This window comes from Rana temporaria, assembly GCF_905171775.1.
Source record: "Rana temporaria chromosome 2 unlocalized genomic scaffold, aRanTem1.1 chr2h, whole genome shotgun sequence".
NCBI classification, from domain to species: Eukaryota; Metazoa; Chordata; class Amphibia; order Anura; family Ranidae; genus Rana; species Rana temporaria.
Genome location: NW_024404413.1, coordinates 584137 through 590698, shown reverse-complemented (window position 1 = coordinate 590698; position 6562 = coordinate 584137).

Below are 6562 nucleotides of genomic sequence, written 5' to 3'. Positions count from 1 at the left end.
TTTTGGCGTTCTCTGAGGCCTTTAACGCCTTTAACGCCTCGTACACACGATCGGATTTTCCGACGGGAATTGTGTGATGACAGGCTGTTGTCAGAAAAACCGACCGTTTGTACCAGTGGCGGCTGGTGCTCCAAATTTGGGGGGGGGGGGGGCACAAACAAAGGAAAAAAAAAAATGCAGCCTCACTGTGCCCATCAAAGGCAGCCACTGTGCCCATCAAAGGCAGCCACTGTGCCCATCAATTGTCACCACTGTGCCCATCACTTGTCGCCACTATGCCATGCCAAACGCAGTCACTGTGCCATGCCATCAATTGTCGCCCACTGTGCCCACATCAATTGTCGCCACTGTGCCCACATCAATTGTCGCCACTGTGCCCACATCAATTGTCGCCACTGTGCCCACATCAATTGTCCCCACTGGCCTGGATTCAAGAAGCAATTGTTACACAGCGCAATTGCTTACTTGCCCCGGGGTAACGAATGCTCCTGATTCAGGAACCTCGTTACGCCGACTGCAGCCTAAGATATGCGCGGCATAAGGCTCTTAGGCTGCATTCTTGCGATGGCCGCTAGGTGGCGTTCCCGTTGTGCTCAGCGTATAGTATGCAAATTGCATACTAACGCCGATTCACAACGTTACGCGAGCCCTGCGTACGCAGTATACGTCGTTTCCGTATGGCGTTTTTCGCGTAAGGCTGCCCCTGCTATTAGCAGGGGCAGCCAATGTTACGTATACCCGTCGTTCCCGCGTCGCGAAATTTCAAATTTATGTAGTTTGCGTAAGTGATTCGTGAATGGCGCTGGACGCCATTCACGTTCACTTTGAAGCAAATGACGTCCTTGCGACGTCATTTGCCGCAATGCACGTCGGGAAAGTTTCCCGACGGAGCATGCGCTCTGCGATCGGTCGCGGGAACGCGCCTAATTTAAATGATTCTCGCCCCCTACGGGATCATTTAAATTGCGCGCGCTTACGCCGGGCATTTTGCCGGCGTGCCCACGCAATTTACGGAGCTACTGCTCCGTGAATCAAGGGCAGCGCAGTAAATTTGCGGGGGCGCAGGGCAAAAACGTTGCCCTGCGCCTCCGTAAAAAAAGCGCAATTGTACCTGAATCTAGCCCACTGTGCCCACATCAATTGTCGCCACTGCGCCACTTGGTGTAGGAAGTAGGCACCTGCTATTTATTACTTGGGATGAATATTGTACTGTATAAGGACTAGAACTTTACTCATGGACTGTATTGAATCTTTTTTTAATCAATATAAAGTGACTGAAATCTCATTGGTGTTGTCCATCTTTTAAAAATGGAAAAAAATGTTTACTCCATATTACCCTCTCTGACCATCTTCCATAGATTGCTCACAGGCTCTGGTCATCTCCTGTACCAAACACATAGGCCCGGGCCATCTTCAAAAGTATGTTTAAAGTCTATGGTAACCTCTAGCATGCTGATAGTCTCTGACCATCTCCCTGTACTATGTCTGCAGTCTCTGACCATCTCCTGTACTATGTCTGCAGTCTCTGACCATCTCCTGTACTATGTCTGCAGTCTCTGACCATCTCCTGTATTATGTCTGCAGTCTCTTATGTTCTCCTGTACTATGTCTGCAGTCTCTGGTCATCTCCTATACTACAGTTGTGTTCAAAATTATTCAACCCCCCAATGCTGTAAAGGGTTTTAGGGAATTTAGTGTACATTTGTAATTGTATTCAGAATGAAATCCTACAAGGACTTCTTAAAGAACCATATGCAACTAAAATGACATCAATTGGTTTTGTAATACAGTAGTAAATATTTATTTTGTGAATTCTTCATTTACACAATTATTCAACCCCTTAAAGACTACCACTCTGAGGAACAGAGGTTCATTGAAGTTCAATTTCAATCAGGTATTGAAAACACCTGTGGATGTCAGGGAGCAGCAATAAAGCCTAATAAGCATTAATCAGGCAGCTTTAAAATGACTGTGATACTCAGCTCCTTCTAGACATTTACTGGTGTGGTTACAAACATGGTGAGGTCAAGAGAATGGTCCGGGAAGACAAGAGAAGAGGTGATTATTCTTCACAGGAAGGGCAATGGCTATAAGAAGATTGCAAAGATGTTAAACATACCAAGAGACACCATAGGAAGCATCATTCGCAAATTCAAGGCAAAGGGCACTGTTGAAACGCTACCTGGTCGTGGCAGAAAGAAGATGCTGACTTCGACTGCTGTGCGCTACCTGAAGCGTAGAGTGGAGAAAAGTCCCTGTGTGACTGCTGAGGAACTGAGAAAAGATTTGTCAGATGTGGGTACTGAAGTTTCTGCTCAGACAATACGGCGCACACTGCGTAATGAAGGCCTCCATGCCAGAACTCCCAGGCGCACCCCCTTGCTGTCTCCAAAGAATAAGAAAAGTCGACTGCAGTATGCAAAAATCATGTGGACAAACCACAGAAGTTTTGGGATTGTGTTCTGTGGACTGATGAAACTGTTTGGGCCCATGGATCAACGCTATGTTTGGAGGAGGAAGAACAAGGCCTATGATGAAAAGAACACCTTGCCCACTGTGAAGCATGGCGGGGGGTCAATCATGCTTTGGGGCTGTTTTGCTTCAGCAGGTACAGGGAAGCTTCAGCGTGTGCAAGGTACCATGAATTCTCTTCAGTACCAGGAGATATTGGATGACAATGTGATGCAGTCCGTCACAAACCTGAGGCTTGGGAGACATTGGACCTTTCAACAGGACAATGATCCCAAGCATACCTCCAAGTCCACTAGAGCATGGTTACAGATTAAAGGCTGGAACATCTTGGAGTGGCCATCGCAGTCACCAGACTTAAATCCGATTGAGAACCTCTGGTGGGACTTAAAGAAAGCAGTTGCAGTGCGCAAGCCTAAGAATGTGACTGAACTGGAGGCTTTTGCCCATGACGAATGGGCGAAGATACCCGTAGATCGCTGCAAGACACTTGTGTCAAGCTATGCTTCAAGTTTAAAAGCTGTTCTAACTGTAAAAGGATGTTGTACTAAGTACTAAGATTGAATGTCAATTGGGGGTTGAATAAAACTGATAATGATGTGAGCACAGAAAAGACATTTGTGGTTATTTCATTATAAATGTTATGTTATATTTGTCTGACCTACACGTGCCTCTTTGATTTAATTGTAAGCAGGATGACTGAATGATCAAAATCAATGTCAAACTGGCCAAAACAATCAATTTCAGTGGGGGGTTGAATAATTTTGAACACAACTGTATGTCTGCAGTCTCTGACCATCTCCTGTACTTTGTCTGCAGTCTCTGACCATCTCCTGCACTATGTCTACAGTCTCTAAACAATCTCCAGTACCCTGTCTGCAGTCTCTGACCATCTCCTGTACCCTGTCTGCAGTCTCTGACCATCTCCTGTACTATGTCTGCAGTCTCTAATCATCTCCTGTACTATGTCTGCAGTCTCTGACCATCTCCTGTACTATGTCTGCAGTCTCTGACCATCTCCTGTACTATGTCTGCAGTCTCTAAACAATCTACTGTACTATGTCTACAGTCTCTGACCATCTCCTGCACTATGTCTGCAGTCTCTGACCATCTCCTGTACCGTGTCTGCAGTCTCTGACCATCTCCTGTACCGTGTCTGCAGTCTCTGACCATCTCCTGTACCGTGTCTGCAGTCTCTGACCATCTCCTGTACCGTGTCTGCAGTCTCTGACCATCTCCTGTACCGTGTCTGCAGTCTCTGACCATCTCCTGTACTGTGTCTGCAGTCTCTGACCATCTCCTGTACCGTGTCTGCAGTCTCTGACCATCTCCTGTACCGTGTCTGCAGTCTCTGACCATCTCCTGTACCGTGTCTGCAGTCTCTGACCATCTCCTGTACTATGTCTGCAGTCTCTGACCATCTCCTGTACCGTGTCTGCAGTCTCTGACCATCTCCTGTACCATGTCTGCAGTCTCTGACCATCTCCTGTACCGTGTCTGCAGTCTCAGAAGCAGACCACATCAATCCTATCCAATCAGAGTTTATCTGCCAATGCACTTGATTTGCCCTGAAGAGGAATTATTTTGTATTTCCAGGGTCAGTGATATAGACGGGTATCTGGCACGGCTATGGGTGCACATTTTGCACCCTGCTATGCCAACCTGTTCATGGGGTACTGGGAGAAATCCCACATTTGGTTTCAGAATCCCTTTGCCAAACACTTGGGCCCAGATTCACCTAGGGCGGCGTTACATTGAGCGGGCGTAGCGTATCGTATTTACGCTACGCCGCCGCAACTTAGAGAGGCAAGTGCAGTATTCAGAAAGCACTTGCGTCCTAAGTTACGGCGGTGTAGCGTAAATGTGCCGGCGTAAGCGCGCCTAATTCAAATGATGAAGAGGTGGGCGTGTTTTATGTAATACGGCGCATAGATACGACGGCGGCCATTCGGACTTACGACGGCGTATCTAGAGATACGCCGTCGTAAGTCTTTAAGAATCTGGGCCTTGGTATACTATGGAAGGTATATCGATGACAGTGGCGGCTGGTGCTCAAAATTTTTCGGGGGGGGGGGGGCGCAAACGTAAAAAAGAAAAAAATTGCAGCCTCACTGCGCCCATCAAATGCAGCCACTGTGCCCCTCAATTGTCGCCACTGTGCCAATTGTCACCACTATGCCCCTCAATTGTCGCCACTGTGCCAATTGTCACCACTGTGCCCTTAAATTGTCGCCACTGTGCCCATTGTCACTACTGTGCCCATTGATGCCACTGTGCCCATTGATGCCACTGTGCCCATTGATGCCACTGTGCCCATTGTCACTACTGTGCCCATTGTTGCTACTGTGCATGTCACTGTGCCCTTTAATTGTTGCCACTGTGCCAATTGTCACCACTGTGCCCTTAAATTGTCGCCACTGTGCCCATTGTCACCACTGTGCCCATTGTCGCTACTGTGCCCATTGATGCCACTGTGCCCATTGTCACTACTGTGCCCATTGTTGCTACTGTGCATGTCACTGTGCCCTTTAATTGTTGCCACTGTGCCCATTGTCACTACTGTGCCCATTGATGCCTCTGTGCCCATTGTCGCCGCTGTGCCCTGTAAAATGCACTTACCTTAATCCTTCCACGTCCCTCGATGTCTTCTCCCACCTTGGTGACGCTTCAGCCAATCAGGTTACTGATAACCACAATCGGCGAACCTGATTGGCTGAGACGGCCGTCAGTCTTATCCAAGGAACGCACCCCCCGTACGTCCCGAGGATAAGACATCCGGGAGACGAGGGCTGTACTCGGAAAGCCGCTGGCTCTGATAGGCACTTCGGCACAGCCAACCAGCTGCCGTTATTCAGGTGGTCGGCGCTCAATGTCCGGCCATCTGAATAGTCGGCGGCAGCTGGCAACAATAACATACATTCATGCAATGCAATACATAAATGTATGTTATTTTCAGTGGCGGTGCGGAGCCAGAGCCCTCTATGGACGGACCGCCACTGATCGACGATGTCCTCATTATTTGGGATGAGCCTCTTGACACCGTTGACCAATTTGGTCACATATATTGCAATACCAATCATTTTGGCATCCACTTTACCCATGTAGTTGATGCAAATTCCTTGGCCCAGATTCAAGTAGAATGGAGCAATATTTGCGTGGGCAAAGAGCAAAAATTTTTCTCTGCGCCCACGCAAATATTGCGCTTTGCCCGCGATTCACGGAGCAGTTGCTCCGTAAATTGCGCGGGCGATATGCTAAATAGCCCTGCGTAAGGGCGCCTAATGTAAATGATCCCGCCGGGGGCGGGAATCATTTAAATTAGGCGCGCTCCCGCGCCGAGCGAACAGCGCATGCTCCATCGGGAAACTTTCCCGACGTGCATTGCGGCAAATGACGTCGCAAGGACGTCATTTGCTTCTAAGTGAACGTGAATGGCGTCCAGCGCCATTCACGGTTCACTTACGTAAACGACGTAAAATTTGAACGTCGCGAGCGGGAAGCGCAGCTATACTTTAGCATTGGTTGCGCCTGCTATTAGCAGGAGCAGCCTTATGCTAAAGGCGCCGTACGGAAACTCCGTACCTTGCGTGCGCAGGGCCCGCGCAACTTTTGTGAATCGGTGGTAGTATGCAATTTGCATACTATACGCCGATCACAATGGCCGCGCCCCCTAGCGGCCAACGCAAGAATGCAGCCTGGGATGTGAAGGCATAAGGAGGCTTATGTCTGTCAGATCCTAGGCTGCAGTCGGTGTAACGAGGTTCCTGAATCAGGAGCACTCGTTACACCGGAGCAAGTAAGCCCTTGCGCCGCGCAACCTATGGTTGCGCGGGCGCAAGTGCTTCTTGAATCTGGGCCCTTGTTTTTTTTTTTGGACCTTGAACTGGGCAGTGATGTTGACGGCAACATCACATGAAAAATAGTGTTGCTCACGAATATTCGTATTGCGAATATTCGGCTCGAATATGGCATATTCGAGTATTCGCGATATATTTCGAATTTCGCGGTGAATATTCGCAATTCCGAATATTCGCATTTTTTCAATTTTATTTTTAAAACAGATCACATCCTATCGATGTCTAAAAGCATTGCT